Genomic DNA, 21,605 nt, shown 5'->3' with positions numbered 1-21,605 from the left:
TATATATATATATATATATATATATATCTATATAACTATCTCTCGTTGTCTCTGTCCCATTCTCTGCCCGCAATTGGCGATTACTTTTGTGGCTTTGGCCTTTTTTGCCATCACCTTTTTTACCATTGCTCTTTCAGAACACAAGTATTAGCTGTTTTCTAAATTTAGCAGATCAGTCTTTTTTATCTAATCTACCGATGTGGATTAGTATTACCTATACCGACGTAACTAAATACTGGTAATTTTACTTAAAAATATAATATATGATGGGTCTACACATTCGCTAGTAATTTGCTTTATTGTTCTTTGGAAATTTGTCGTAAGCTAATCATTATTATTTAACAGGCTCCGTGATTGCGATTTATTAAAAAATAAAATAAAATGCATTCGTAAAATTCTTGATTTATTTAAGAGAAGAAGATCTGTTTGGTATATTTCAATGTCGGGACGAAATAAAGGAACATAATTTTTACGCAAAAAGATCATACAACAAAACATATTATTTCCTAAAATGTTTATCCTAAAATGTATATAAAAGCACCATTCTACTTCTATTGATAATCCTTTGTATTATTACATTTGTAGCCAATAATATGTTGATAAATGAATAAAATGACAAATGCAGTTGGATAAGAGTTGATAAGAGAGCGAATGTGCTCATCACGTAGTTGTAACACAATCGCCGGCTTTACCGTGATAATCGAATGCGAGCCGACTCGAAACAAAGGAAGATTTATATATTCCTGATGCGCTAAGTGAGTAAGACATGCCGACATGTGTCAGAAGTTGAGGCGGGGGTCGAGTGATCAGTGACGAACGTACTGCCAAACTGCCCCGAATGTCGTGCTAAAATGTCGATTCACGCGCATTCAACGACGCATAACTTGAAAAATGTGTGCCGCAGTGCGCGAGCAATTGATTTCTCTCCAATGCCAATGACACTTCATCTTCTCGTCTTCTTTTCAGTAGCCTTAGCTTGGAGTATATCTTTGGTCGCAATGCTGCCGGAACCAGTTCGCCGAACATTATGAAATATTCAATGGAACGATGTTATTCAACTTTTTAAAGGATTTGAATTAGGTGGAAATTTTAGGTTACTATAGCATTTACCTGACGACCATTCGATTCGTTAGATTAGCATTACCATACCGTTACAGCCAATTGCTATTTTAATGTAAAATTAATAGTGATAATTATCCTCATTTATATTATTAGTTCTCTACTAATAGGTGTCGTTTGATTCTGACGAAGGAACAGCCCAAGATTATAAATACCTACAACATTAATTCAATCCGTTGAAGCTTAATGTGCATGAAAGGTGAAGAATTGCAAGCCATGCTTGGTGAAGTGAAAGAACTCGGCAGACGACCCCTTCATTGCTTTATAATCACAAGAAAGTATCCGATGACAACATCTGCCGTACGAATTTCGCGCTCGATCAATTAAGAATCGTGAGCCGAATAAAGGGGCACGAAGCTCGGGATGGTGGTAGTGTGAATTTGTATCAGTGCCTTCGCGAGCGAAACAGCCGAAAGTCAATTTTGAGAGCAACCGAGCGGCCGCCTGTGGGCGATGGAAGGTGGGCGGGTGGTGAATGGGCAGAGGGAGGGGCGAGTGGAATGGAGCAGGGGTCCGAAAGGGCAACGACTGCACGATTTCGGCGCTCGGCCAAACTTGCAAAACGCGAGCAGACTTGGTTGTGTACGGGTGAGCCCTTATCTATTTGTTGGATGCGCCCTCGGAACATTAACCCTTTGCAGATTCATGAAGCGAAATTACTGTCCTAGTTTCCTTTATTTTCCATCCTCTTTTTTTCCTTTTTTTTTTTTTTTTTTTTTATTGTTTTTTTTTTTCATAGCCTAGCGCACTGTGCACAAAGGATAATTACTTTTCGATTTCTATGGCAAGGCACGAGTGTGTAGTCATTCGTGGAAACTAATTCCCAATCTTATGTTACGAGAGAGCTAATTAAGCGAGGGCATTTGAATAAATAAGTGAATCCGAGATAGTGATATACTACTTTAAGGTTACAGTTATAATATAAATATAGTGCAAACATTCGATGATATATTCATTTAATTAAGTGTTCGCAATGCTTTATATATTTCCAAGCGAGAACAAAACAATTATCGAATTACATGAAAAGAATTTCATTGAAGTCACGAATGCAAATACAACAAATTTACTATTTTTCTGTATGGAAACAAAAGTTCACCAAGCATTTCACCAATTTTGTAAACTAAATGAATTTCATGTTCAAATTGTGTATTTGTAAAAATTATGCCTAGATTTGATCGATATTTTAACATTCGCATTAATTAGTTGCATTTATTATGTAAATTAACTGTCTAGAAAAATTTTATTTGCATATATAATTATTTAAAATATCATGAATTCGATAATGATCTTTAATACTTCTTTATTAATTATTGAAATATTACAATATCACCAAGAAATTTCAAATGTTTAAAACATATTTTTTGTTTGTTTTCCAAGAGGAAATGAATCATCACGCATCTTCACGTATCTAACGACATCTTATGGATTTATTAATACTTTAGTTTTTTCTTATTAATACATTATATTGAAGGTATTTCATCAGTCTATATAATTATCTTTTGAAAAGTAGGTTACAATAACGTAGCGAAACGGTTGAACAATGAAATGAAGAGAGAGAGAGAGAGAGAGAGAGAGAGAGAGAAGAAGAATGTTAATTTTTGTTATTGTTCTATGTGAATTGCAGCAACCCAGAATCCAGTAAGTTTTCTTTATTAAGGAAGTTTAACACTGAATTCAAAATTAAAGCAATCTAGCCCCATTATGTTTAGAAGCAAATATAAATAATCTAAAACACTAAGACATTAAATCGCGTCAAAATATTAACATTAATAAAATAAATTGTTATTTACAATAAAAAGAATTTATAATTCGTATATCTGGATAAATTGATCGTCTGGATTGGAGTTTAGCTCGCTGAGATTAAGAAAGTAATAGGACAAACGGTGAAATTTAAATTCATCATAATTTTACGAATTTGTATTTGGATGTGAAGCATTGTAATCTTCAAACGATGATCGCTCCAAAAAAACAACAACAATAATGTTTAATGTACTAGCAATAATAAGGGGACACGAACTTCTAATTGTATTGAGACATTCATAAGTGAAACCATTCCTAGAAATCCTCTACTCTTCCTAATGAGATGAAATTGGGGAGGAAAAACGCAACGAATGGATTTATATAATGTCACTCTTATTTTAAGAGTCCCTTTCATTGATATAGCATAAACTGCCTTTATAGCAATTTCCTTGTGTCATGTAATCCCGATAACACTGACTATTAACCTAGGCTAGTAGTAAATAGGATCAAGCTACGGTTTTCCTATTATTACAATTGTTTCGTCGTGACGATCAATCCGCGACTTTCCGTCAACGGCTCCACACAACTTCCCACGTAGCATACGCGATATACATTTTCTCTTAGGTCGTTAACATCGAGCTTATGTACGCGGGAGTACTCAAAAACGTCCGACCGGAGGCTAAAAGCTTCCTTAGAGCTTCGTGGCGAGTATAAAAAGTCAGCGTTGCGATGTCGTTAAGTGACTGGTTGTATTGACAGAGAACTTTCATTCCGGCGCATTGTCATCTCGTAGTGCCACCTTTTGTTGTTGTTGTTACGATAGTTCGGGCGTGGATGAGAAAAGTAAAAAACCTAGGGAAAGAAAAAAAAAGAAAAAGAAACGGGGCCAGGAGAGAAAAGAGAATCAAAAGGAACCGCGCTGAGGAGGAATGTGCGTAAACAGAGGTTCGACGAATTTCCGCCACGTCTTTGACGTCGAGTTGCACAGCCTCGTGAGCTGTTTTTAATTAGCGTAATACGTTTCATATTTAGTGCCATCCCTCGTAGTAATGACGAACGAGTAAACTTTTTGCCACGATGTTGCGAGGCTGTTTGAGGACACCGGCTAAACATTGCGGAAGCACAGTACGAGTGTTGGCTTAATGCTCTCGTGCGAAAGTATCTCAACCGTTGAGATTGTTAGTTACACTCGTTGCAATTGCTTATAAACAATTTTAAATACGCTTATTAAAGTTATTTTCGAACCGTAAGGGATAAAAAAAGTTAGCATACTGTCGTTTAGTAATAATTTACGTTTTTGTAAATTATATATATATATATATATATATTTTCTTATCTAACATCTTTTTAATAAAGATTTATCTTTTAATAATGATTTACTTTTATGTGGCATTCTACATTTCGTATTCTGAGAATTGTAAATGCCGCTCTTATCCTGTTGACAGATTTTCTCATAATATTGTAAAACTAGATAAACATGTAATCTAAATTACCTCGATATACAATATTATTCTGGCGATATTAAATTTGGGATACTTCTTCGAAGACATAGAGTTTCGGGATTATCAATTCTATAATACCTCCAATAAATTATTAAATTTTCTAAAAAAGAAAAATAAACTAAGATTAATGAAATATTGCGAGAACGTCACTGAGCGTATAGTAAATCAGAGTTACTTTGCAATTGAAAGTCAAAATTGTAAAATTCATTATGGATAAAAACGGTATAGGAAAATCGAGGCAATCAGTACGTAATAATTCATACTTTGTGACCACAACTATCGACGCTCGTATTTTTCATGGCAATGTAATCATTATTCATACATTTCAATTCATTTACTTACGAAAAATGTTTGCAAACATGTTTAGAGGCTTGACTTTAAAATATATGAAAAATATGGAGTAACTTATTTTTATGATATTACGAGATATACACGACGAATTTATCTAATTATATTTATATTCTTCATTGTATTCGGCAATCAGTTGTATTGGGTAAAGCCTATAACGTGCATTTGCAATAATGCCATCTTTTATAAGATTACTGAGATCAAATTGGAAATTCAATTCTTAGAAATTCGCTATATAATCCTGAGCGCGCAGAATTTTAAATAAGAGTAATAACTAGACGTCTTTATAATTTGACAGACAAGAGGATAAATAACATTTTGTATCTATAGCCCTTGTATCCCTGGTATTGCTCGTGTAATTGAGAATTACAAGCTTCTGTTTTCAGCTCAATTAGCGGGAAAAGTGGGTTTTACGAGCTTTGATTTTCAGATGGGAGTCACATTGCGAGCAAAGGATGTGCTCTTCAATAATAGCGGTAGCTTTATTATCTATTAAGTTTAACGCACGCTTATCACGTCACGTTTCGCCGCGCAAGCTTACGCTTGCCTAGTTGCCTTATTCGCCTTCGGACATTAGCGATACTCGTCGAATAGTCAAATGTCTTGATAAAAAGTATGCGCATGAAAAGTATGTGGATGAACCAATCGACTTGCCGTTCTTGTCATTTAAAGATATTTAAAAGCACTATTAAAAGCTCATTGAAACGCTTATTAATATCCAGTTAAGAAGAGAAATTGTTTGAAGCAGTTTTTATCATAATATAGTAGAATTATTATTGGACATTTTAGCAATGTATCGATCAGTTGACTCATAGCTCAAGAAAGTAGACTAAAGACTGAGAATAGCAGTACACAGTGAAAGGGTATATATTATATTGGCCCGGCCTTATCTCGTTTATTACCATCTCAATAATGTACATGTGATATGTTTATGAAACCGACTGTGATATCAATGCGAGTTACTAAAAGTAATGTTCGCTCTACATAATATTGCATCTTAAATATGATAATAATACCGTCTAGAAATACGGTATACCGTTTCATAATGAAATAATGAACGTGCGCGGTTAGAGTTTTTTTTTTTCTTTTTTTTTCTTTTTTTCATTTTCTTATTATTTTTTCCAATAATTATTTATTTTTTTATTTTCACTTTTTTTTTATTTTTTTTTTTTTTTTTTTTTTTTTTTTTCTTTTTTTTTTTTTTTTTTTTTTTTTTTTTTTTTTTTTTTTTTTTTTTATCAATAAACGATGAGATATACATGGGTTAGGGCGAAAATTACGAAATTTTTTAATTTCATTTTATTTTAAGAAACGATAAGATAAAAAAAATGTAATATCAGCTATCCAATTATTCATCGAAGCGAACGCGTCGAGTCAGTTAAACAATAATAATAATAATATCGACACGGGACCGTAAGTATGCACATCGAAACGTTAATCAATCGATATCCACGGAATTTTTATGAATACCTTATATGCATACTGTTCTTGCCGGGTCTTTTATAAGAATCGAGCACCGACGATGTAACGAGATAACGCACGCCACCCACGCTCGGCTGTAATGGAATTGTCCATCTCGGATGTTTGGCGCTGATTCGTAAACAGCGACAGTCGCTCGGTACAAGGGCTCAGCGTCGCTCGATGGGAACAAGAAAGGTCAGAGAAGTACTCGAGAAGTGCGGAAAGAGGCGCTGATAAGCTGCCGATGTGACAGCGCACTAAAAGAGAGAAATTATGGAGACTAGAGGGTGGAACGAAGAAAAGGACAAACGAGGAATATTTTAAGCACACCGGGCATAAGACAAAAAATCTATATATTACGAAAGCCTCTAAACTGGCAATATAGAGGACGAAATATAAATGGCCAATTTAATTATTTATTTGATGTTTAGTGAAACGCGACGAATAAATGACGCTGTTGGGCATTGATCGTTACGGCGATCTGCTTTACAGACGTCGTACCGCAGTCTTTCCTCTTTATGTTAGATTATCACGAGCCAATACTATGCAATAGCCACTAAGCAGTATTTTAGGTGCTAATAATGTATTCGATGCTTGCAAAGAATCTGCTTATTCTCGTCTTCAATAATAGTTTTTTTTTGTTTTTTTTTTTTTTTTTTTTTTTTTTTTTTTTTTTTTTTTTTTTGAAAATCGATGATATCGACAAGGGAGGAGATGCTAGTCGAAGTAGAAGAGCAATGAAAGAAACAAGGCAAATCCGCGGAGGCACGACTTTGGTCGTAAGAAAGACTTGAGAGGCGGCAAAAAATTGCGATGGGGAGATCGAGAGATCTAAGTAAGAGAAAGAGCCGCGTGGGATATCAGGCTGCAGTGAGATTCCGAGATCAATGTCCTCGAAAATCGGAGGCCAGAGGGAGCTCAGACTTCCTGTCCGCCTCGAGAAATACGCTCGGGACACAATGGCTGAGCTCTCCAAGGATCAGGAGACGCACCCTCGCCCCGACAATGACGCTATTCGACAGCGAACGGGGCCGCAAATACAAATACACTCGAAAGACTGCGGTAGTAAGACATTTTTCAAATTGAAAAGCCAGACCACCTCACCGCGCCACCACGGTCCCCTCCACCTCCTCACCATCCCACTTCATCGCCACAACCCCACTTGCCCAGTAGCATTCGACTACGTTTCTGCGCGTTTAACGGGGAGAATCCAATTAATGTAACCGCGGCTTTCGGCCACGAGGATTTGTAACATTCGGCGGCGCACTTTGCTCCCATCGATTAGAATACCCTTCGGAGCCGCGGATCCGCCGACCGACCTTCTCGATGCGATCGTTAATACGCGGTGGTAAATAAGGTGGCAGCTGGTGGACGGCCAACTGGAGAGCCGCCGACTCGGCCTCGAGGATATCTTTGGAATTTTCCCAAGCGCGATGCCACGTAGTCTCGTCGACGCCCCATGGCCAAATTTTATTCCACGCGAGCGGCACCGCTGGCGAAAAGAAACGGGGGAAGATTTTGCGGAGCGAACGGAGCTTTGATGGACCCAAGTAAAGATTATATTATAGATTGCATCTTACGGATCCGCATTTTATTAGTTGGCACAGCGAGCGGTGCATGCGAACTCGCGATGAGTGCCACGCGAAACAGAACGTGTAGAACCTCCTTTGCCCGTTGGAAATTTTTTAATTCTTTGAGAGATTTTTATGCGGTGGTTGGCCCATTAGTAATTCGAACGTGAATAAAGAAAATAGTTAAGTTTTCAAGAGAGATATAGCATCGGGCGCTCGCTAATCATTATTAAATGATAGATCTTTCTCTTTTGATTATCTATGCTCACCTTCATACTACGTAGCACTTAATAAGTTCTACAACTCCGAGAAAGTTCATGGATTTAATGGCGTACGCACTATCGGACGTGTGCACCAAGAAATAAAATTCGCCAATTAAAATCACACCAGCAATTATTATTCTATTGTCTATCATAAATCGTCACAATTATAAGTCACAACTATTATTATTAATATTTATCATCATCATCATCATTATAGTAAATTCAATTACAAATTTTTTTCTCTCGAGCCTGCTTTAGAACATTTTCAGTTTCCTGAAGTAATTGTCTTACGTTATATATTGTATTCGCTCTCATTAATATCTCATAATACATATAATATTGTCTCAATTGCTACAAAAATAATTATTTTGCATTTCTTATTAACGATTGAGTAATACGTGTATGCGCGCGTATTTAACCATTGCCTTTACAATGTGACTATGTCAAATTTATATTTTAATTTTAGATTCTTAGTTCTTGCATTAATTTAAATAATAATAATAATACGGCTGATTAGAATATCGTTTAACAATTAACGTCATTGTGGCGAACTCGTTGCAAAAACGATCATATACATCGAGAAAAGTAATATTGAAAAGTAAATAAAGCCTATTGTTCGGGCTGGGATCTCATATCCAAGATTAGGATTTTGTGGTCAAAATAACAACTGCATCACATGTTGACTCGTTAAACGGCAAATATTATAGATTTTCTGCCAATTGCAAATTTTGGGATATTATAATACAGTTTGATCTTATAAGCGATTGAAGGCCATGAAAGGACAGTCGATCTATAAGGAATTGATAAAGCTAAATAAAATTAAGCTTAAGACGACTCGAATATCTACTGGATATTTATTAAAAGAAACTGTATTATGAAAGTACTATACCAAAAATTTGCTTAAAATTAAATATAATTATGTTCATTGTAATATTTGTTGTTGCTTAAAAGAATAAATTATTGCAATGAATAAATGCTTTGTTAATATAACTATAATAGAAATCAAAAAGAAAGACCGATTTTATTAGAATAAAATATAATGTACCTCGACATTGAATTTATTAGTTTGTTACTTACTACTACGAATATATTATTATAATTCTATTAGCGGTTATTTATTATTAGCAGTATTAATGTTTGTTTGCTGACTAAAATAATGTGATAGATATACAAAAATAAAGTTTATTAATGTGAAAATATTGATAAGGAATGTTAATGTGATAGAATAAGTTAAATTTAGTATTCAGTATTAGTATTAGTATTTAGTATTGTTTAGGAAAATTATGATATTTTGTAGTGTACATTTTTAATTATTTTTGAAATCATGATTGATATCCAACACTGCCATAGCTGGGAAATTAAATATGCAATTTTACTATTTTTGGGAGCACGTGTCAGGAAAACAGGAGTATGCTTTTTGTTTATTCCAATACGTTTTGCGTATCGCAAGTCTCTATGTACATGCGACAGAGACAGAGACAGAGACAGAGAGAGTGAGAGAGAGAGAGAGAGATGGAGATGGAGAGAGAGAGAGAGAGAGAGAGAGATGGAGATGGAGAGGGAATCATATAGAATTATTTTATTATATTATTTATATATTTGGAATGTAAAAGTAGCCTCCTTATTAAAACACATGAGCATTCGACGGAATTAGCTATTTTACATACATCTAATTAATTAGAAAGATTGGAAGCCCAAAAGAACAAAAAATCCTAATTATTACTTTATTTAGAATTATGAAAATGTATTGAATTAAAATCCGGTGCACGGAATATTAAAAATACGCTAATTATAGGAATAGTATAATATATTAAAACGGTGAAATACAAATAAATTCTAGAAATTAAACAATCATTATGTAAAAGATATTTATGTAAATTTCTTACATCTAAACACAATATCAAGTACTAAAATGAAAATTAATTTGTAATATTAATGAAGAAAAATTCATCCGAAGTTTAAGGTGAAGTATAAACCTGTGGCGAGAAAGTGACTATGGAAAACCATGACATTTTTTTCGAAAATTTGAAGAAACTAGCAACCTCGAGGATGATGGATAATTTTCTTCCAAAGATTTGTCCGAGATTATTCGCTCACGAGACGTATATTAATCAGCGTCGATTCACGTAAAGACTTTCACGGGAATAACACAGTAGGGACTGAACTTTCAAATATCAAAATCAATAAGCGAAGCCAAAAGTTTAATTAAAATGCATCCACCAACAGTAAATAAAATGCATTTTAAATTTATCGTCCTGGCCTACAGTCCTTGAACAACATGTGATTCCGTAATTTACTTGACTTAATTTAAAGTCATTGTATTTTTATCATTTTTGTAGAGCAATATAATGAATATTCATTAGTTAGGAAAGGATTTTATTACAATTAAAATTTATTGCAATTTGCTGAGAGTTTTGGCACAATTACAAAAAACCGAATGCTTCAATATTTCCCGTTTAATCATACAATGTCGAGGCTTCCATTGAAAATATCTTGAAAAATCTATTAAATCTAAATCCTGCTGGCGAGATTCGATTATGGTCCTGCCTTGCCTTTAAGCTGTAGTGACACAATATCGCAACATCTGACATCTTTCTCTATTGGCAGTGACTTATAACAGTCAATTTCTAAAATTGCTTACATTTAAGATATGCCAATAAGATATTATATATCCAAGTATATTATATCGGGTAATTGAGGGGCAGGGAATGTAAAAAATCTTTAACAACGTTATCTATTACTTTTACTCTGAACTTTTACCGAATGTTTATTTGTGGCAGACTTTAATGCAGATTAATATTTCGTATATTAAAGAAAACTGGATATGAACTTTTGTGATCAATGGTACGCGTATTACGACGTACGGGGTACACCGATGGTGTATTTGGATCGAGGATGCGTAATCTTAAATGAAATTCTGTGATTGCGGATACGAATACATCAATTATTGGCAAAATTTGAATACGACATTACGAATTCATAGAGAATCCAAGCAACAAAACTTCTAAATTTCGCTAAGTTATCAACTGCAGAATATGTTGAATATCTAATAATATACAGCCATGTGTAATGACGATTGCCGACGCTTCGGTATATCATCAGTTGTTCATGAAATTGCTGACTTTAATATGAAGTACATGTAATACATCTAATGTAATGTATCGTGCAGACATGATACATAAACATTTGTCTACAACGAATCCTAGAATTTACGGTTCAATTTGCTTAAGGAAATTAAGGTGAATTTGTTGTTAATAATATAGCAAGGAATAATTGTATCCAGAAGCTCGAAATCCGGCCGATATTGACGGTACTAACACACCAAAATGGAAGTCCTACACTGCAAACATATAGGAATTATAATGCGTTCGATGATTGCACTATTACCGATAGTCATCCATCATCAGATATCGAAGAATGCACAGTTTATAGTAAACAGTGACGGTAGATTTATAAAAATCAATCTGAAGAGCTTATGAGTCGCTCGTGATAATACAGCGGAAGTGAAAGCTTTAAATGCGCAATAAGAGACGAGAAACCTTTGATTTATACATTTCATCGATATTTTGAAAAGTGTTTGCTCCATCAAACTGACATTCTGACTTCATTCGCCAATTTACCATCTATACACGATAGATAAAGAATATTGATAATAAAATAGTCGACGAGATATCTCGAGTCGATGTGTAGTATGGATTACAAAGTATTTGAAAGCCAACAAGACGATAGCCACGAACTACAAAAATAGAAAAGTCCGAATGAAGAGCTTTACGATTAATAAAAGCATATTTCCCGAAGCAGCGCCAATACACCTATACCGACACAGCGATTAATACATGATCGTGCGTTCATAAAGCCGGTAATACATTCTATTTAAATGTGCATGGCATTGCTCATTCAGGAGCAAGAACCAAGTGAAATCTTACAAAGAATAACTTGCTTTGGCCTGAAATTGATAAAAGTTGTCAAAATTCTGTTTCGAGATAATCCATTAATCTCAATTTCATGTCAATCTCGATACCAAGTAACGAGGCATATTTTTACCGCATAACTGAAAGATTTAACAAAATTAGTTTTCTATGTCCAATGTGTGCCCATGTGAAGATCATTAGTATACATTGTATAATTGACCGAATCATTCACTTACATGTTGCAATACTACATGTTTCCCCGTGTACGTATTACGAAGGAAACCGTGAGTGGCCGTGATCGTTGTCTCTATTTGCATCTCTATTTGTATCCTCTTTCTGATTTTCATTGCGAATAGCTAGTGATCAGAGGGATATATTTGATGGAAAGCACATACGAATATGCGCCCATCATCCTCAGGCGAATAGTATGATTGAAAGATTGCACAAGCAGTTAACACTGACAATAAAGTGTCATAACCTGACGACTGGGTTGAAATTTTTTTCATCCATTTGATGGGTATAAAACTGCTAACAAAGAAGATTTCAAAACGATATTGGTAGATGTAGCATATAGGAACGAAATCCATCTACCAGTAGTATTTTACTTCCTATACTCCTTCCTTCGTTCGATAATCTACATTTTCCGAGCGATTGAACAGCTTAGTTTATTCAGACGACACCACGTTTATTGATTATCAACTAAAACTAAGTTGTATTCAGGATGACCTGACTAATATACCTTACGTATTCGTTCGGCGTGCTACTTGATGAATTCTAAATTAGCCATTGTATTGTGACATTAAACTTGCCCAATCACAATTCAAGATAAAAATATTCATACTTTCATCGCATAGCAGGAGATGATAATGTAAATAATACATCTGTCACTAACAATCAGCTTGAACATTAAAATTCAATAGAAAAAAGATATACTCAGGCAGAAAATTGCAATTTCCATACATCTTTTAGGTAGAATTTAATTAAAATTAACATACTCTCGTTAAATATACTTAATCGATAAGTTGAAGTGTATATGTTTCTATAATATTGTTTAAGACAATCCTTAAGTACAACTATTTTTCATAACAAAATATTGCATTGCATAAATTGTTTTTGACAATTTTTATCTACATAAAAAATAAATAAAATTCAACTTATGGACTTGAAAGAATTGCCGCTGGGAACATAATATGATATATTTATTTAGTTATTTTTATAAATTTTGTAAATAATGGTTGGTCTTCAAATTCACTACTAATAGAAACTTTAGATTCCACTATCTCTATAGGAGGGTATAGAATGAGAGAGTGACTGAGTAATTAAATAAGCGAATGAATCAGTGAGAGAGAGAGAGAGAGAGAGGGGGGGGGGGGGGGACAAGCTGTATCTGTATCTTAGCAGACGTAATAGGATCTGTCATTATACTATTTTGCATTATTTATACATTTAATATGTAAAAGTCGTTAGAATTTTAAAAGAATTTATCATAATCAGCATTCGCCATCATTACCTATTTTATGTAGACCTTATTTTTCAATTATATGATAAAAAATCATAACAATCGAATTAATTTTTTGAGATGTAATTTTTTATATCATGCAACAATATACAGTAACAAACTTATACATTGAAGTATTGGAAATATTTTAATAATAAATTGCGTTATAGATAATCATATTAGTATAATTACCGAGTGATGTGGTAATAACAAATTAATTTTTTGTACACGGGTGAGTGTATTTATTTATAGAATAAATTTATCTCATATTAAAGAAATTACGTTTCAAATTAATGACTTTATGCAAAAATATAGAATTTTTTTCCTTTTTTTGTTGCATATATATTAACATTAGTTTTTACATATCCTTTATTACGTGTACATGAACATTAATAAACTTTACAGACTTTGGAACCGGAGTGTTAAAAATTTTTTCTCTAGTGAACGATATAATAATTTTGTAGCATTGCTTAACGCAAAGAATTCAAAAAGACTAATAATGATTTTATATTGTAATCACTATAAATTAGTTAAGCGGTTCAAAAATTTGAACAAAATTGTAGTTTGTCAAAGGGAAATTTCAATTAGCGGTCTATTTAATTTATGCTGACAAAGAAATTCAATCTGACACAGTTTATTAAGCTAACTATAAAAATCTTAATTGAATGTACATTAGCCAACTAAGAACACATTAAAAAATTATTATTCACAGGATTATAATATTTAATATTCAATAAACGCAAAAGACCGTTTCCAATATGGCAGACCTTTTGTTTTAATATTCACATTTCACTATAACTAAATTATAGGATATTTTTATTTTTATGGCATTTAGTACGAGGGTAAAATCATAAGAATAGCAATGTTCGTTCGAAAGCAAAATGATAATTTGCCCGAGAATTCAGGCACGACTTTCCAGCGTAAGAATTAATGTAGCAATATCTCGCAGTTGATGTAAATTTTCCACGCAGAAAACAATTTCCAGCCGGTGGGTGTAGCATGTTGCACGTCGCAGATATCCCTTCCCCGTCCCCCCGTATTACCTAATAAAATACAAAGTAATCCATTGTGCCGTATTCTGTAACTAATTCACTCAAAACAGAGCTCATAAGCATTATTTATATTCTGCCTCGGTAAGCCGCTCATCCCTGCCCCTGCCCCCTCTCCCTTTCCCAGCGCTTTTAAAGCTTCGGTTCAGCCGCAGGGCGCTATTCAATCGCTCCTACAATATTCAAAACTATCCCCCCCCCCTCCAACGCATTTCTTCAACCATCGGTAATTTACGATCCTTTATCGCGCTATTTTAGCTCGAATGTTCACTCGATCGCTAATGCTAATCTAATCAAACCTCAGCGTGTAACGAATTTGCTGATGGTCATGTCGGTGCTATCGCGATGAAAGTGAAAAACGTCCGGATTTTTAGCCGCGATCCAACTGGAAACCGAGTGTCGAAGGCTCGACGGCGCCCCGGGAAACCACTGCCGACGCTATGAAAGAGGGGAAAAGGGCATTCGAGGCGGGTACGGGGGTGGCGGTACGTGATTTGCATGGCAGTCGCAGGACGGCTCTTAATCATTTCGGGCGCGCGTCACTTTTTACCCCCTTCGCGAGGAGAGAAAGGAAGAAAGTAAGAGCGCGGCAGCTGCGGTGAAAGGAAACTTCGTCGCGCACTTTTTGCCGCAAACGAGTGTTTGAGAATAATTGCTCATGGAGGCACTCTACGGTCGATTCGCTCGAGTGTCGGAGAGACTGTGATCTTCTTGAAAATAATGAACTTTTGCTTCATTGTTTCGATTGATGAGCAAATTGGCGACTTGTCGTGGATTAAATAGAAGGTCTGACCGCGTTTGATTAGTTTCTACTGTATGCTTGACTTAGTCGCTGACATTTACGCTTTCTCCATAGCTGCTATCACAAGCTCTTCGATTGCTTGTAAATTTTCTAGATTTATCAATAATTAGCAGTAGTGGTTAGCAAAAAGAATAGAAATTAGCTGCTTATGAGAAAGGAATTGCAATATGATTTTGTCGAAAATTACAGTAGAATAGAATAGAATGCTATGAAAAAAAGAAACCAATATAAATAAATAAATAAATAAATAAGTTATCTTTCAATACACAATTATATGAATGAAAAATAGATGTATATCATTTAGATATGAAATTTTTAAACCTGACATATTGCCAATTGTTTTGAAATCGAATATTTAATACTGATCCAATCAGTATGCCCAAGTTTACTATTCAAGAATTTATTGTTTTGAAAAACTATATAGCAAAGACCTTATTACACAATAATAAAATCATAATATAATATTTTTTCATTTAATTGAATTTTACTCGATCAAATAAAGTTGCATGAATAAATTTTACCTTGTCACTTGTTATAATAAGTCATAGATATTATGAATCTTGATCTTAACAATGCCAATTCACGTTTCAATACTTCAAAACTACGTAAGACAGATGTATAAGTTAAAATTTCCAATTCCCAACAAATGAATCAAAGTTTTTCTTCAAATGCCCTTCATACGTTAATTTAACTAAAAATTTTACTTTTTAAAAATCTATAAAACCGAGACGATTATTCATATTCAAATTTCTACCTATTAACTATCATCGATTTCTTTCTTTCTTAATTTTAAAAAGCAAAGAATTATATTTTTCCCCATAATATACTTTTTATAGTAAATAATAATTTTATCTTCGCCGACGTAATATAGAATGAATGTTATAAATAAAATAACTATTAAACGTTTTCATTCTCATATATATCAATTTAGTTAATAGCTTTAAAAAATTGACCTTCCGATGCAGTTTCCTCATCAGATATACATATTACATACATACGTGCTTTCTTATATCGATCCTTTTTCTTCTAGGGATATTATGTAATTTACCTGTACAGATTGCTCCTTGACAGAATTATAAACACTTGGAAAAATATTAAACGATCCAGAAGATATTCCACATGCCTACCGCTTTCCCTCTTATCAATGAAATATCATAAAAGCATTAAATATTTTAATATAAGTAACTCTCATTTAGGAATTGTCAAGTATGAGTACATTCCCCAGTGATAAGATCCCCTATGTAGTCGCATCAACTTGCGGCACTATCTACTCGATCTACTCGACTAAATATCCAGTCAATCACGGTCCTCCGAGAGGGGGTGGTAAAAAATAATTATTCCTCCATCGTAGAACGCCGCCACGCCACCGTTGTCACGTGGGGGTAACGAGATTTCGTCTCGACGTCGACGGCACGTCGTGGCGATCGATCTGTCTCGATTCTCCCGAGATGCTAATTAGCCCGTACACAAGCTTTGACTCGGTTTTATATTCAATGGGGACATCGTTACCGTCATTACCGATTCTCATCGACGGACCTGCGTAATCAGCCCCGGCGTCACTGCCGCGAAAAATCGAGAATATATCGGGGGAGACAGCAAGGGCCGTGAAACAGAGAGAAAGCGTTAAATCCGAGTCGCGTCGACGTTTGCCCTAGAGCTCCTCGGCAAAAAAGCATGATAGAGAATCGAAAGGGGGGGGGGGATTGTCTGTAATTATTATCACTCGATAAACGTCGAGTGCACGTCATCGCGTTGTCTTTATGCTACGTTATTATGTCGGCACGCGGCTTCGAGTCTCTCTACAGTTTGTTCACTCGCAGCCTTCTTTTGTCGAGATTTTTTCTGGGGTAGCAGTTTTTATGCCATAAGCTTCGAACTATTGTTAGCACGTTGTTGGATGTCGCCTTTTGTAGTTGCATTATGTAGGTAAGAAAAAGAAGCGCTAGAAGTAAAAAAATTTGCCACTCGGCAAAAGCAAAAATATTCATAATAATATTCTAAGCATTCTGAACAATCCTTAAACTATGACGAACAGAGTATTGTTTTCTAAAAACAAAAAAAAAACAAAAAACAAAAAAAAAGGCGCTTTATAAATTAGGGAATCAAAAGTAAATTATTAGAACTATTTCGAAAAATATTAAAAAATCATAAACTCGAGTCTTCTAACGTGCTACAAGTAGCGAACGGAATTCACGAGTAATAATAATAAAAGCAATGTGTTCGATTTATAAAAGACTATTGTATTAAAAAGAAAATCTATTTTAAAACGAATTATTCATATCGAAGTAATTACAATAAGCATCAGTGCTCTCAAATATATACGTGAATTACAAAAGAACAGCACAAAGCGGATTATAAAGTTGATTCAACGCACGTCATAACGCGTCCTGTACGCTTCTCTTCAATAAGACAATTCATGATAAGAAAACCGTGTATACATGAATTATTTCAATCTTCGTAGACATAGAGATTACAGTACTTCAAGAGCCTAAGCAACTCGTATTGAACAAAAGCCCTTTAAAATAATGCCAAAATTTTTAATTAACAAGTGGAATGTTTAATATGTAGTGTATAAAAATATATTTGCTTAAAACCATGAAAATGGTAAAAGGATAAACTGTATGTTAAAAAATGACAACGATAAAACAAAAGAAAATAAATCAGCATTTGGTTATAAAAAAAAAAAATACAGTGACATTTAATAAGTAAAAGTTTTAAAAAGTTGAGTTGCTAAGTTACAAGTATTTTTAGGCAAAATGTAATACTTTATGTTTAATTGACTTAATTTCAATTGTAAATATTATATTGATAAAGAATTAAATTTTGATATTAATAGATTCGTACAAATTTTTTTCATTGAAGGTAAAATCAGCATACCAAACTATAAACAGAGTCATATTTTTTCTCGTTTGTCTCATTTGAGTTTTAAACCTATTTGCGATTCGTAATATATTCTATTAATAGATAAATATCATAAGGTCTAACTGGGTTATAGACACATCGATCTATTTGTATATATTTTGTTTGTCACAATTTATAAATTGCCAAATCACCAATATTATATATGCATATTCCATAAATATTTTTCTTTATTTATAGGATTGTTTAATCACACTTTATCTCTCTCTCTCTCTCTCTCTCTCTCTCTCTCTCTCTCTCTGTCGATCTATCTATCTATTTTTTTTTTCATTATCTGAGAGTCGAACACTGGTAGATTACTTTCATTATAAGCTTCCATATATATATATATATATATATATATATATATATTTAAGAAATTTAATTAAACTTTAATTAACTACACTAATACAAATATGTAACAATAAGTTTATCAAACTGCATAAATATTCATGTTTATTAAATTACATTAATAAAACATTTTATTAATAATATTCAATGAAAGTTCCAAGTAATTATATAATAAGAAGTATAAGATATAAAGGTAGTATAAATTAAAAGTAATAATTATTCATATATTTTCATAATGACTAAATGCAAATATTCTATAAAATAAGAGTAAAATGTTTACATAATATGTTATAAAAATTTTTTAAGAAATGTGCTTGTAAAATCTTGTAAAGCCATGTATCGAAGATTTTAACTCATAGAATATAATTGAATGAAGAGGGTAATAAATAATATATCAAAAGAATATACACAATACATCTCAGTTGTAAGAATTAAACAAAATGATTAATTTGTTGCGGCTAGGGTATTAAATATAAGCATGAAACAAATTATTGATGAAAATGAAAAATGAACATATATGTTTACCTAACAATTTCTATTACAATTAAACTTTTATCAAAAAATATTCGTATTAAGAATTCGTTTTAACATTTTATCAATTAATATTATTATTTATCAAATTTATATTATTAAGTTGTATAGAAATTACAATTAGAAGAATAATAATGTTTTAGTTATATATGTTAATTGTTTCAAATAAATATTAACATTTTCGTTAAATAGCAATAATTTATATGTAACTCCTATAAGTATTTAAGATAAAATTAATTATAACTTTATTAATATAATGAAAATACAATAACGAAATTAAATCGAATCGAATTGTATTTATTAAATAAAAGATAATTATTGAAATTAAATTTGCATTTAAAATAAAGAATTTTCAAATTGATATTTGACAAATATATATATTTGGAATGCCTTTAAAATTTGGATATAAAAATTAGGATTTAGTATTATACGGGTATAACGTTTGCCTATTTATTTTAAAGTTTAAGTTCTAGTTGAAATATTAGCATCTTTAAAAAAACAAAAAGCTAATTAATTTTTTGGCATATTATAATCAACGATATTGTGTAACATCCATATATGTATATAATTAATTATATGGCTTAATAATAGTGTTATATTTACAATAACTTTTATAATTTAATATAACTGTTATATTTTAATATAATGCTATACTTAATAATAATCTTAATAATAATTATGTGAATTAATGACAATTATCAATAATGAGTTAATCCCATAAATTTAATATCGTCAAAATTTTTTAATTAATTTGAATTAATCGTATTGAAAAAGTCCGTTACGCAGTTAAGACGACACCTATGTACAATTTAAAAACTAACAAATTTTAAAAACAATATATGATACCTATGATATTAATTTGAATTTAATTAAATTAATTATTGTTATCGAAGATAAAGATTAAGAATAACAAATGTAATATCTTAAATTTCATTGAAATATTTACTTGATCTTTAGACAGCTAATTGTTTCAATACGGAGAGATATTATTGAATAAAAATTGAGAAATTTCTCCTGAATTATAAAATATATATGGGGTTCTTGTCGAATGAATGAGAAGTGGTTGAGAAAAGAAAAGAAACAGAAAAACTCGGTGACCAGGGAACTGCTGAACTGCAATGGTAAGAAAATGATGCAAGTATATATAACATTAAAGATGTTAAATAAGAAAAATATATATGTGAATGATAGACGGCGACGGGCCGGAAGGGTAACGAGGGGGAAAGAGGAAAAGAAAAAAGAAGTCCATTAACGAGTGCCATTTTCATGGTTCGTTCTTTGACACAACTCTTTCTCTTCTCTAGTTTTCAGTTTTATCTTTATCTTTTTCCTTCGCCTCTTTCTCCTCTCTACCGCTCATTCTCCTCTTGCCACGCACACAATGTTGCAAGCTCGGAATCTGAAAGCTCAACTCCCGGTAGACACAATAGATCGTTCATTACCGATATACCACGGGGAGTGCAAAGCAAAAATATGAGTGAAATGCGCATAAAGATCGTAAGTAAATGGGAGGGGATGGAAGGGTGGGGCGGAAAGGACCAGATATATAGAAAGGGAAAGGTGGGAGCGGTCGGAGCTTACGCGAGACATAATGAAGCTCCGCGTCGCGTCTTGTATCGAAGCGCCGTACTTACCGGCAGCAGACGCCCTCGGCCCATATTATACGTGTGTGCGTGGATTCGAATGCGAGTGGCAAGTTCGTAAGGCCGGCAATTTGAAGCTTTGAAGAAGAGAGAAAGCACGCGCGTATAGCCCACAAGATGCGCGGCCACATTTTTCGACGGCCTCGTTTTTACTCGCTCGATAGAAAAAATCTTCACCGAAGCTGGGCTGTGGGTGGGGACGAATATGGAAGACAAAAAGGTCGAGAAGAGCCTTACTGAAGAATGAAAGTGTAGAGTGGATAAAAGAGGATTGAGGGTGCAGGATTTGTTTCTCAACTTTTTTGATACGATGAGGAAGAATTTTCTTCTGTCTTCTCTAAAATAGTCGATAATATTGCGACATTTTGCGTTGCTACAACTTGCTTGTGCTTTATTTCTTTTTTTCTCCAATTTTTTTTTTTTTTTTTTTTTTTTTTTTTTTAAACACTAAATATTCAACCAAGTTTGCTTTCTTATATATATATATATATATATATATATATATATATATGTATGTACTCGCACGCACACTCGCGTACAGGGGCACATTCACATATGCTTAGGAATGTACATGTGTACGAAATTTTAGATAATCTCTTTCACTAATTTGGATTTTGAACTTTCAGCTTTTACTGGATTACAATATTAATTTTTAACTAATGCGAGCCATCAATCAAACGCTTTGAATTATAGAATCGTCTTAAATTCTTACAATGTCAATCAAAATTTACAAACACGTAATATATCTCGTTTTATTTTTAGTTTAGCAAATATTTCAAAATTATCTTTTATTATAAATATTTTATATGACGTGTAATATTATAAAATACTTTAATTATATTTATTTTCTTTTTTATTCAAATCATATTGTTGTAACTTAAAAGCTTATTTTATTAGCAAGTTTAAACGAAATTTATA

The 21,605-nt window shown here is 33.1% G+C and overlaps 1 protein-coding gene across 1 annotated transcript in view; it reads left to right on the top strand.

The window, feature by feature from the left end:
• Positions 1-21,605, top strand: part of msi (RNA-binding protein musashi) — a 105,600-nt gene that overhangs the window by 36,107 nt on the left and 47,888 nt on the right. The window lies entirely within an intron of this gene.

Source organism: Ceratosolen solmsi, unplaced genomic scaffold, assembly GCF_000503995.2.
Source record: "Ceratosolen solmsi marchali unplaced genomic scaffold, CerSol_1.0 scaffold10, whole genome shotgun sequence".
NCBI lineage: Eukaryota > Metazoa > Arthropoda > Insecta > Hymenoptera > Agaonidae > Ceratosolen > Ceratosolen solmsi.
Note: the sequence above shows the minus strand (reverse complement) of the source record. Positions and strands in the feature narration are given on the sequence as shown.